Consider the following 12,925-nt stretch of genomic DNA (forward strand, 5'->3'; position numbering starts at 1 on the left):
TTTAATACAGATTTTGACTTTCATATTCCAGAATCATTAAGGATATGTCAGAATGGAAATAGCAGTGTATTAAGTGTGGAATTGTGGATTTCTTCCGTAATACATTTAGGAAAGCTTCTCGTGTTAGCAGTCTGTGGCCCTGCTGCTTAGAATAATGTTTTGTACGTTTATTTTCTCTTGTTTTTCATAGAATTAACCATACAGTGCATCATACATCACAGAACCGAATTAATAATAAATATTTATTATGAAAGAAGATAGGAGAACTTTGCAAATGATATGTTGAGCATGAGGTTCTATCCTTTGATCTTATCTTAACATCTTATTGCACAGACAAATCAATTGCTGTGGCAGGTGCCTAGTGCAGCCAAGGATTAAGTTATGTAGACCTTGGAAACGGAATTTTTTTCAGCCGTTTAACTTCCTGAAAATGCTTTTATTGCAACAGTTTACAAATTATATTTTCTGAAACATGGTATTAAATAATGCTGCCCACACGAGTATGGAGTGTGCAGCAGCACGTGTTTCAATTTGTACTGTTCCCCAAAGGAAATGGAACACTCACTTCTCATTTTTGAGAAAGCTGAAAAAAGATGTTTAGGAAATCGCAATTGATTCATTTGATGGCATGCTTGGCTCCTAATGCTTAACAGAAGATTAGTTGTAAGCGGAAGGCATCAGATAAAAATGTCAATTGATAATTAGTCTATACAAACAGAAACAAATGCCGGAAATCTGAAATGAACGAAGTAAAACACACTGCAAGCTAACCAGCAGCTGTAAAAATAAGTAAGTGCTTGTGTTCCAGCTACAGAAATCACAGATGAAACTCTACAAACATTTGCATTTCAGGAACTTCCACTTGTATCAGTATCCTGAGTCTTATAGATCACGTTAATGATTTTCTCTTTGGAATCAAAAACACTACTTCAAAATTTGTAGAGACAGCATGTTAAGTCAGCGACCTTTATTAATGAGGAGGGCTGCAACAAATTGCATGAGGATATTCATAAACATGCAGAATATGCAACTTGGCAAATGAAGTTCAACACAGATACGTGAAGTGATACATTTAAGTAGGAAGATTGGGAGGTCAGCTATTATTTGAAAGGTGAAGTCTAGGTGAGCTAGAGAAATAAAGAGATTTCAGAGTACAGATATATCAAATATCAAGTGTGTCAATGGTTAGCAAGGTACTCTTTCTAGTTTAATAATTTCCCTTCTATAATAGGGTGACAAGAATTGCACACAGTATTCCAAGTGTGGCCTTATCAATGTCTTGTACAAATTCAACAAGACATTCTACTCCTGTATTCAATGTTCTGACCGATGAAACCAAGCATGCCGAATGCCTTCTTCATGACTCTATCCAACAGTGACTTCACTTTCAAGGAGCTATGAACATGTAACCCGAGACCTCTTTGTTCTGTAACTCTCCCCAACACCCTACCATTAACTGAGTAAGTCCTGCCCTGGTTCAATCTACCAAAATGCATCACCTTGCATTTGTCTAAATCAAACTTCATCTGCTATTCATCAGCCCACTGGCCCAATTGATCAAGATCATGTTCCAATTGGAGATAACTTTCTTCATTGTCCACTATGTGCCACCAATCTTAGTGTCATTTGCAAACTTACTAACCATGCCTCCTATATTCTCATCCAAATCATTAATATAAATGACAAATAACGGTGGACCCAGCACTGATCCCTGAGGCTAGTCACAGGCCTCCAGTTTGAAAAAAATGACTCTCTACAACCACAGAAGCCAATTTTGTATCCATTTAGCTACCTTATCCTAGATCCCATGAAGTTTAACCTTATGCAAGGACCTACCGTGCGGTACCTTGTCAAAGGCCTTGCTACGTCCATGTCGACAACATCAACTGCGTTGCCCTCATCTACCTTCTTGGCTACCCCTTCAAAAAACTCAATCATATTTGTGGGACATGATTTTCCACTCACAAAGCCATGCTGACTGTCCCTAATATCCCTCAAAAACTCTATCTGGCCAATTCCTGAGTGGTTCAATTAGTAGCATCTTCTACCCCTGAGCCACAAGGGGTGGGTTCAAGTACCTTTGCAGGACTTGTTGGTTGTAGAAGGAGACTTCAGCGCAGCCTGCAAAATGCTTCATATAGTCCACACCATTCTCCGAAACAGAAAAAAAGTGTGATGCATGCAACGCAAACAAGTCCTTGGATGCGATTTTACAGCCTTGCTAGTCCCGAAACTGTAAAATCCTGCCCTAGATCAATGGATTTTTCCATGCTCTGCCCCTTGCCTGCACTGATACTCATGGTAGGCAGGCTGGTAAAACTCCAGCCTTCATCTCAAAAGTCTATCAACGTCGTATTGAAATTTTCAACTGACAATCATACCCACAAAGTTCCAGATATTCACTACCTTTTGAGAGACACTTTCTGATTTCACTCCTTCGTGGTCTACCCCTGACCAATTTGGCAATGGTGCCAATCCTAGCGGTACTGCCCATTGACCTGATTCAGAACAGGAGCTTGGCACTCATTTAACTTTTATATCTGGTTGACTTGCCCTTTTATTTAAGCACAAAATTAGTGAACCATTTTATCAATGCCATGAAAATAAATGGCACTACAAGGGCCTAGGGAAAATCACATAGATTTTCAGATTAAATACTATGCTAATTTAACTGGTAACCCAAAATAATGCCAATCAGAAAATCTGGGTTCTTTTTAGCCTTGGCATACGTTCTCAACTGCTAAAATATTGAACGTTGTTCCTTTCATTTACATCAAAATAGAGCACAGTTAGAAACTGCATATGTGGCAGGCATTCACTGAAATGTGCCAAGAGTTGTCTCCATGGAAACAGGCAGTCAAATAAGACACGATTAATCAATGATGCAAAACCAAAGAATTTTTCTGATTCACAAATTGCTATGTAAAATATCACCAAAAGTTATATGATGAAAAATAAGTTTAGATTAAATTTAACAGTGAAAATTGATAACTTTTAAAATTCATTTATGGATTGTGAGTGTCGCTAGCTAGACTAGCATTTATTGCCAATCTCTGGTTGCCCTTCAGAAGGTGGTGGTGAGCTGCCCCCCCCGAACCACCACAGTCCCTGAGATGTACGTACACCCACAGAGTTGTTAGGGAGGGAGTGGAGGAATGGTGATATATTTCCAAATCAGGATGGTGAGTGATTTTGAGGGGAATCTCTGGGTGGTGGTGATCCCGGGTATTGAATGCTCTTGTCCATTGAGATGGTCATAGGTTTGGAAGGTGCTGCATAAGCATCCTTGGTGAATTCCTGCAGTGCACCTTGTAAATGATACACACAGCTACCACTATTCATCAGTGGTGGAGGGATTGATTGTTTGTGAAAGAGACAGCAATCCAATGGGCTGTTTTGTCCTTGATGGTGTCAAGCATCTTGAGTGTTGTTGGAGCTGCACACACCCAGACAAATGGAGAGTATTCCATTACATTCCTGACTTGTGCCATGTACATGGAGAACAGGCTTTGGGGAAGTCAGGAGGTGTGTTACTTGCTGCAGGATTTCTGGCTTTTGACCTGCTCTGGTAGGCACAGTGTTTACATGGCTAGTCCAGTTCAGTTTCTGGTCAAGGGTAACACCCAGGGTGTTGATAGTGGGGATTCAGCAACAGTATTTCCATTGGATGTCAAGGGCTGATGGTTAGATCCTCTCTTGTTGGATATGGTCATTGCCTAACACTTGTGTGACACAACTATTACTTGCCATTTGTCAACCCTAGCCTGGATATTATCCAGATCTTTCTACATTTGGACATGGACTACTTCAGTTTCTGAGGAGCCACGAATGATACTGAACAATATGCAGACATCAGTGAACATCTCCACTTCTGACATTATGATGGAAGAAAGGTCATTGATGAAGCAGCTGAAGATATTTGGGCCTAGGACACTACCCTGTGGAACTCCTGCAGTAATGGCCTGGAACTGAGATAATTCACCTGCAATCAATACAAATGTCTTCTTTTGTACCAAACATGACTCCAACCAATAGAAGGTTTTCCCACTGATTCCCATCGACTCCAGTTTTGCTAGAGCTTTCTGATGCCGTACTTGGTCCAATGCTGCCTTGATATTAAAGGCTGTCACTCTCACCTCACCTCTGGGATGCAGCTCTTTTGTCTGTGTTTGAACCAAGGCTATAATGATGTCAGGAGCTGAGTGACTCAAACGGAGTGCCCGTGAGCAGGTGATTGCTGAGTAAATGCCGCTTGGTTGCAATATTGATTACCCTTTCCCTCACTTTACTGATGATTGGGAGATTGGTTAGGTTGGATTTGTTCTGTTTCTTGTGTATAGGACATACCTGGGCAATTTTCCACATTACCAGATAGATGTCAGTGTTGTAGTTGTGCTGAAACAGCTTGACTCAGGGTACGGCAAATTCTGGAAGCACAAGTCTCTTGTTGCTGGAATACTGTTAGGGCCCATAGCCTTTGCGGTATCCAGTGCCTTCATCTATTTCCTGATATTATATGGAGTGAATCGCATTGGTTGAAAATTGACATCTGTGATGCTGGGGACCTCCAGGGGAGGATAAGATGGATTAACCATGCAGCACTTCTATCTGAAGAATGTTGCGAATACTTCAGCCTTATCTTTTGCACTGATGTATTGAACTGCTTCTTCATTGAGGAAGGGATATTTGCGGTGAGTGAGTGGTGCACTGGGACTAACTGATTGCTCTTTGAAAGAGTCCAGTGTAAAATTGAACATCTCCATGGCCTCCTCCTGTGAAGTACAATTGTATCATTCTACAAAATGAAATGTCAGTTGTTGAAACTAGCAGGAAACACAGCAAAATGCATAGGTTTTCCCATTTAAAATACTTGTTAGCATCTTGTTAAAATGGTCCAATCATTATTTGGTGCAATTATTGTCAAGTAATGTGCCTGGTTCAAAGATCTCACCGCTTCTCGGCTTTTTGGCTCAGATCAAGTGTAGTATTGACATGCTGTGCTTGGTTGAAGTCATTAGGTTACACTTTAGCTTCATTTGAAGCAATTTTTTAAAGCGGCATCTCGGCCTTTTGGCTAAGATGCAAATAAGATCAAGCCTTGGGGGAGGAGCTATGCCTACTCCAATCAGCTTGGATCATGTAGATCAAGTCCAACACAGGAGGTGAGAGCCCTGTCTTGTCAGCTTGGATTGGGAATGTCCCAACTTGTTGGGACTCTGAATTGGATTTGATTTGATTAGATTGGATTGGAATAAAGTTTTAAAAAAAATTCATTTCCTTGGGTAAGATATCTGTTCTGGCAGTTTACAACCCATTTACAATGCAAAAAATATTCCCCGTGAGTCAGAATAACATTGATGTTCTTACTGCTGTATGAAGCTTTATTATTGTCTGAAAAATGGCATTTGCTTTTCTCTGTTGGAATGTTTTAATTATTATTCATCAAGTTGTGGGATAGTAGTGCAGGGAACAGGCCACTTTATCATTTTGAAGAACTTTCTAATCAGGTACTGTCAGTTTGACGCAGAGTGGAACTAATTAATGGAGTACTAGTATAAAATTTAAAGTTTATTTATTACAAGTATGCTGACAATGAAATTACCATGAACTAAAGGCTGACAAGGCTTTTCGATCTGAAGGCATGCAACCTGGAGTCTTCAAAGAAGTAACTGTAGACATAGGGGGCAAAATTTTCTCGTCCCACCCGCCATGAGAACTGTGACGGGAGAGATGGACCATGCAAAGATCCGTTGACCTTGAAATGGATTTTCTGGTCTTGGGGCAAATGCGGCAGGAAAATCCCACCCAGTGAATGCATTGGTTGTGACATTCCCAAATCCTTCAGATTCTGGAAAAGGTCCCAGTGGGCTGCAAAACCACAAGTGTAACACAAGTCAAGAAAGGAGTGAGAAAGATAACAGGTAATCATAGAGCAATGGACTTGAATTTTGTCATTGAGAAATTGTGAGGATATATTATTAAAGAAATAATAGCATGACATTTAAAGCATCATAACACAATCAAGCAGAGTCAACATAGTTTTATGGAAAGGAAATTGTGTTTGAAAAATTTATTAGTGTTCTTTGAGGATGTACAAGCAGGGTGGTTAAGGGGGAATCTGTAAAGATAGTGGAATTGGGTTTCCAAAAGGTATTTGATTAAGTGCCACATAGAAGGTTATTACACAAGACAAGGGCTCATAGTATTGGGTATAATATGTTAGCATGGATGGAGGATTGGCTACTAACAGGACACAAGCACCTGAATTTTAGCTCCTGAATTGCGAATGCGGAGTCAGAAAAGTTCCTGGCTCCTCAAATCCAACTAAAGTGAAATTCCTTCAACAGTGTGATTTCATTCTAGGGGAAAGGGGTGGGGGAAGGAGAGGGGAATGGTGAAGACAGGAAGTGATGCTGGGCCCACTACCCCTGGAAAGGATTTGGAGGTGGGAGCTGCCAGGTGCTGAGGCAGGCAATGTGGCAGGCCTGGGTTGGTGATCCGGTACTTTTTGCATGCGGCTGTTAAAATTCCAATAAAACAAACAATAGCCCTTAGACACACAGAATCATACAGCGCAAAAGAGGCACTTTGGCCCATCAAAATGGCACCGACACATTAAAAAAACCTGAACTCCCCTAATCCCATCTGCCAGCACTTGGCCCATAGCCCTGCATGTAATGATGTGTCAAGTGCTCATCCAGATACTTTTTACAGGATATGAAGCAACCCGCCTCCACCACCCTGCCAAGCAGCGCATTCCAGACTGTCACCACCCTCTGGGTAAAAATGCTTTCGCTCATGTTCCCCCAAAATCTCCTGCTCCTCACTTTGAACCTATGTCCCCCTATGACTGACCCTTCAACTAAGGGGAATAGCTACTCTTTATCCACTCTATCCGTGTCTCTCATAATCTTGAACACTTCGATCATCTCACCCCTCAGTCTTCTCTGCTCCAATGAAGACAACTCAAGCCTATCCAATCTTCATCCCTTACACATTCCCTCTGTCCCAGCCATGCCACTCTATGCTTCTCTGCCCAGCCCCTGACCCCTCATACATTCCATGCTAATGTATGCCTGTCTATTCAACCTTGTATGGCCCTATTTAGCCCCCGTGACAAGTTATTCCCAACTCATGCCACCCATCTCCCCCTCCAAAATTTTGCCCTTACATCTACTTTGCTAAATTACCCAGTATCTACTGTGGGCAGACCTCAGGACCCATGCTGAGATTAAATTGAATAAAAGTCTCTATTGATGATTCCTTACTGTTTTTGAAAGTGCTCATCAATAAAACCCCATTTATCAAACTTAACTTCCTTCAAGTACTAATCCCTTTTAAAAATAAGCATTTGTATTTACAGCTCCACTTAGTGACTTTATAAGCATTTGCACCTGTTAATCAAAATGTGAACTGACTGGCACCCCTCCACTATGTCATGCACACAAATTCTATTATGATTGTTATGTTTTGAGGAGGTTGAGGACAGTACAGGTATCTATGCTCAGGAGAGAAAAGGATTGATTGCAGATAGAATATGGCATTTTGATCATTTGCTTGTTACGGCTCTTGAATCATGCCTATGACTGAGAGTTTTAATCCTCCTGGGACCATACAACGGTATGATTGTTGACTATAACCAGAGGTCATTTAGCAATGGCTCCTGATCTGACAGGACCATGATGTTCATTTGACTAATTTGAAATTCATGAGGTAACCATTTATAGATAAATTAACATTCCAAAATGTGAATCCGGTATCCTTAATTTCTCCCAAGAAGCATTGGACTTCTTCTTGCTGTGGTTCATCTAAGTCATGGATTCATTTGGGAATATCTACATCTCAAGGTTTTGGACATATAATTCTTTCCAGAGTGTACCAGGTAGTTACAGTGATTGTTAGATATTGCTTACAATATCTGTGAAATCTTTTGGTGCCGTAGCACTAACATGGTCTGCCACCATTTTGCTTGGGTATTGCTTTCCTTGCCCTAGTGTCTCCTTGCTTTATGAGCTGGACCTTATGAGCAATGTGGGGTTGCTCTGTACCATAGTTTAACTTGGCCATAAAAAACAGACTGGTTTTGCTGACGGACTTCTGAATGTCTTATGACTTAGGTGCATAGGAACAGGAGTGGGCCATTCAGCCCATTGAGTCTGCTGTGCCATTCAATACAGCCTTCTTACTTATACAAATTCCCTTCAACTCCTCATTCTCCCTTGTCCCTAGAGATGTATACAAACAATTCCCCAGCACTCCTCAGCACTTGTTCCACAATGACTGCATGGGATGGCAGCCAGGGAGCCCGCATTGCATTTCTCAAAGTGATACCTCACCAGAATTCTTGATGGAGTGGAGCAGAAGTGGGGTGCAGTCTACCCCTGCCTCCCACCAAGGTCACCATCCCAGCCTGGGATGCAGTGGCAGCCCTGGTGAGTGCAAGCTCGCTGCAAATGAGGGCAGGGCAGGAGTGCTGCAGGAAGATGAATGACCTTCTGCTCCCAGCCAGTAAGTAAGCTCATGCTTTTTTTCTGGATCCCCTCGCATACTCCCTTCCACCTCCATCTTCATCTCTTACCCAGCCAATTCGGGCTTTGTCAACACCTGTAAGGAGGCCCTTCTCTCCCCTTCCCAAATCGCCATAGTCCCCACTCTTCCCCCAATTCACTGCCATGCTCCTCACACTGCAGCTCTCATTCAAGACCCATGCTGCCGCACCTCATCACTGTCTTAAAAGTCAACACTACCACCAGCGCTCTCCCTATCTGTGTCATTGCAGGACAAAATAAATCACAACGTGCGAGAGCACAGCTTTAAATTCTTTTAATAAATGACATTGCAGTAACTATGATTTTTTCTCTTCCCATGCTGATCAGAATTTGATGTGCTCCCATCTGCGATTCTGTAGAAAATCTTCTGAACAAATCATTTTGACCAGCTAGTTGCTTTCCTGAGCTTGAAGAATCAAATTGAAGCTGATTTATTTTTTCTGCCCTGATCTTTCTTTAAATTATTTTTCCCCGTGAGTTATGACTCTGGATCCAAGGTGGTGTTCTTCAAGCTGCGATCCTTAAAACAATCAGTCTGCTGGTGCTGTTTGATTATTGTGCTGAATTTCAAAGATTAGTTCAGCCTTTTTCTTTGAATTTATTCACCCTTTCGCTATCTTGCCAGGCCTTTGACTTTTCTTCAATCAGGTCTTGCACTGGATTGGATCTTTCTTCTGGCCTTTTGCCTCCAGGCCTATGATAAAGCTTCTACGGCAATCTTCAGCTGTGTATTCAAGGGCCAAAGTTTACCAGCTGTTCTTGTTGGAGGGCTATTCTGGTTCAGCTGAAAATCTGTTACGGGTTTCCCAGCGGCTGGAGTCCATAGAACAGGAAACTCTCTTAACAACAACAGGATCGGAAGATCCTGCTGCCGGCTAATAGTGGGCTTCCTCCACCATCATGAAACACACTGTAGGTGGGGAAGGGGGTGAGGTGGGGGGAGGCATGAGAAATTCCACCCAGGGTCTTCAAGTTAGGCACACGCACTTCTCTCATGTTGGCCTGCAGTTTCTTAATTTCATTCTTTGGGACTTTGGAGCCTTTCACTTGCTGCCATCATGTTGTACAGCTGTATGTTGTCTCATGAAGTGGTCTAGAGAATTATGTGATTGATCAATATCTGTTCATTAATCTCGCATAACTAGATATACATATCCTGTAATATTACAGGAGACAGTCCTGTCTAGAGGCTACCTTTATGCTGGTTCTATCTAAATCACTTCTGCACTCCATTGCTTCCATGTACATAATATGGGAATACTGTTTCCCCAGTCTCACATTAACCCTTACAATCACAAACAGCCTAACACTACACAGAGAATAGTGAAGACTGAGTCATTGAAAGTATTCAAGTCTGAATTAGACAAATGTTCAATCTATAAGGATGTCCAGGGTTACGGTGGTGTGTGTGTGCGATGGGAGTGGGGGTGGGATGGAGTTGAGTTTGGAGGGCGCAGACAGGAAAGTTAAGGTCATAATCACATTTCTTATGTTCTTATATCCTCTATGCAATCCTAAAAAAGATGCTGTTAATTTCCAAACTCAGAATAACCTCCTCCATACCCTCAATATAGCATTCTCATGTTTATCATACCAAGAACTTGTAATTCTCCAAATGAGACTGGTAATTGCAACTAAATTCAGGGCATGACCAATAGGAATTAGATTAATGCAGCTTTTTTTACCCCTAATAAAGGTACATATTGAACCCTTGTAGGTTTTAATGATGACAGGACCATCTCTTTTCAGTGGTTTAAAACACAAAGTCATGTTAAAATGGCAACTGTTGACAATGAATAGAGTTCCCAGAGAATTTTGACTACCAGGAAAATAATTTATTCAAGAAAAATATAGTGAATTAAAAGCTGTGCATTTTTAACAATTTTACACTCCATTATAAAGTGAAAATAATACCGTTATGTTTACTTGGTGCTTGGTGTTGTACAAGTAAAGGTGACCTGTTGCAATGATGATGCATGATTTAGGTTCTGATTCAACACAAAGGATACACAGTTTATATAATCACATCATTAAATGTGATAGCTTGAGGTTATTGAATTGTGACATCCTCTGCAATCAAAGTATTGTACGTATTCTAATAGTTAATTCCCTCATGTATTTCCCACTATTTAACTCTTCATAAACGAACATTCAACATCCCATTGACAGCAGTGGGGCCAGAAGATCCCACCATTGATGAAAGGCACACCATCTCCTGCCATGAGAAACACAACGTAGGGAGGCCATAACTTTATCTAATTAGAGCAAAGATATTTTAAGCAAGGATAGAAGCAAGTTCATTTAGATGTGCAGTTTAGTGATTGCAAGGAAAAGATTTGCTCTGTAATATATTTTTCAAACATTTGGCATTTATTAGATATCATCCTCTTAAAGTAAAAAGATACATGTTATTAATTCCAGTGTTGTCATGTGTACTGAGTTTATCTTCGTCACTAATTGACATCAGAAGCAATTATCCTCCATGACGTCAGTTTCACAGCAATAGGACCATGCTTACTGCCTATTGTGGAGAGATGACATGAAAGAGGAAGATTTATTCCCATGCTGGTGACCTATTTTGTATTCTTTTGTATTCAGATCAAATTAAAAAAACAGGACTTTACAGTACCTCCGAAACTCAATGCTTTATCAGTGTATATGAGCAAATGCTTGTGCTATAAGCTCCATGACTACATGTTGTGGGTGGGATTTTACAGCCTCACTTGGGCAAAGCTCGTAAGATCATGGGGAATTTCATTCTGCAAGATGGTAAAATTCCTGCCAGTTTGTTCCTTTATTTCAGGCAGTCTACCTAGAGTTCACCTCCTAGTCTCTAAATTTCTAATGACATTAAATTTTTTCTGGACATGTAACTCTTGAGGTCGAATTTAACTTGCCACCAGGTGTAAAATCAGTCTTGTGAATTGGCTGCCTGCTACAGAAACTGTATGATTTTACTTTCCATTGATGTATTTTTACGGCATGGTGGTACAGTGGCGAGCACTGCTACCTCTGTGCATGTGCAGTGGTCCCAAACCATCAAACTCCTGTTTGCTGGCCTGCCCAATCACTGGCCAGCCTGGGACCTCTGCAATGCTGCCTCTCCAGCCCCCCACCCATGGCCCAATCGTGGCCCCCACAACAATTCATTGGTTAGCCCTGACATCCACCTCCTCCCCCTCCCTGTCTTGGAGCGTCCCGATGCCCAGGTGCCCCCCCTCCCCAGCAATGGTGATCCACCCACATCCCGCACACCGGCAGACACCCCCCTCCCCCCCCCACAGACTCCCCCTGAGGTAGCCCCTCCGGCAGACCACTCCCTCGTCCTGCCCCAATCGCTGCCCTCCCTCCATCCCAGACTGATCCCAATGCAGAGTGGCAGTGGGACCCCCCCCCCCTACCCCCACCTGTCATATTTAGGCCCTGCCCACAATAGGCCCCGCCCCCTTGACATTGACTGATGCCTGATGGGCAGTACCAAGTGTCCCCTGGGCAGGGGCACTTTGCCATTTGGGCAGTGCCAGGGAGCACAGACTGGCAATGCCAGAGTGCCCATGTCAGGGGACACCACCCTCTACCACCCGACCCCCCCGGGGCGGGGGGGGGGGGGCCCGTCTCCCACTCGTTCCCCGAATGTGGGGAACTAGTCTGAACCCTGCTGGAATGACGTGCTCCTGGTGGGGTGGGAGAGTCCCAATAATTAACAAATCTACATATTTAAAATAAATTAAAAACAGATTTGAATTATTTATCTCCCTTTCTGCTGGTTTCCAGTGTGATCTGACAGGCAACTGTCCGCCGGCACTGGGAGATGCGCATGTGATTGCCCCATATGTACAAATCCCTGTTCAGACGCGCATTTCTCAGCCGCAGCCACCAGAAAAGTGACAGGCACTGGTGGGAGAATCGCGGCCTATGATTCTATGATTCTTGAAGTGATACCAAGCTGCTGCTAGTTAACCTGAAAGGCTTGGGGCAGTTTACCCGTTCCCCCCACCAGGGGATCCTAGCGGGCAGGTGACAGGCCATGCAATGGTCCATTGATCTTGGGTGGGATTTTCCGGTTTTGGGGCGAGCGCGGCCAGAAAATCCAACGCAATATTTTGTATCTTTACTAATACATACACGATGTGATTCTTATTATTTACATGCAATCTTATATGTGAACAAAATTATGAATAACCCAAGAATGTAGAACCTGAGGTCCAAATATTCAGATGGAATAAAAACTACACTGCAGCAACTTTCAATCCATTGTGTTATTTCTGTAATAAACACATAATATTGATTTGTTTTCATTAGTCACAACAATAGCCTTTTGGTTGAGAAGAAAAAGGGAGACAGTGATTGAATTTTTCATCTGTCATGTTACTTTC

The 12,925-nt window shown here is 42.3% G+C and overlaps 1 non-coding gene across 1 annotated transcript; it reads left to right on the forward strand.

Annotated features, from left to right (window-relative positions):
• The first annotated feature begins 4,949 nt into the window (after positions 1-4,949).
• LOC145341606 (U2 spliceosomal RNA) lies at positions 4,950-5,148 on the forward strand. The gene has a single exon (XR_013886382.1). It is a non-coding gene; the product is annotated as a U2 spliceosomal RNA (small nuclear RNA).
• The last annotated feature ends 7,777 nt before the right edge of the window (positions 5,149-12,925 follow it).

This window comes from Carcharhinus amblyrhynchos, chromosome 3, assembly GCF_965287045.1.
Source record: "Carcharhinus amblyrhynchos chromosome 3, sCarAmb.v2.hapA, whole genome shotgun sequence".
Classification (NCBI taxonomy): Eukaryota; Metazoa; Chordata; class Chondrichthyes; order Carcharhiniformes; family Carcharhinidae; genus Carcharhinus; species Carcharhinus amblyrhynchos.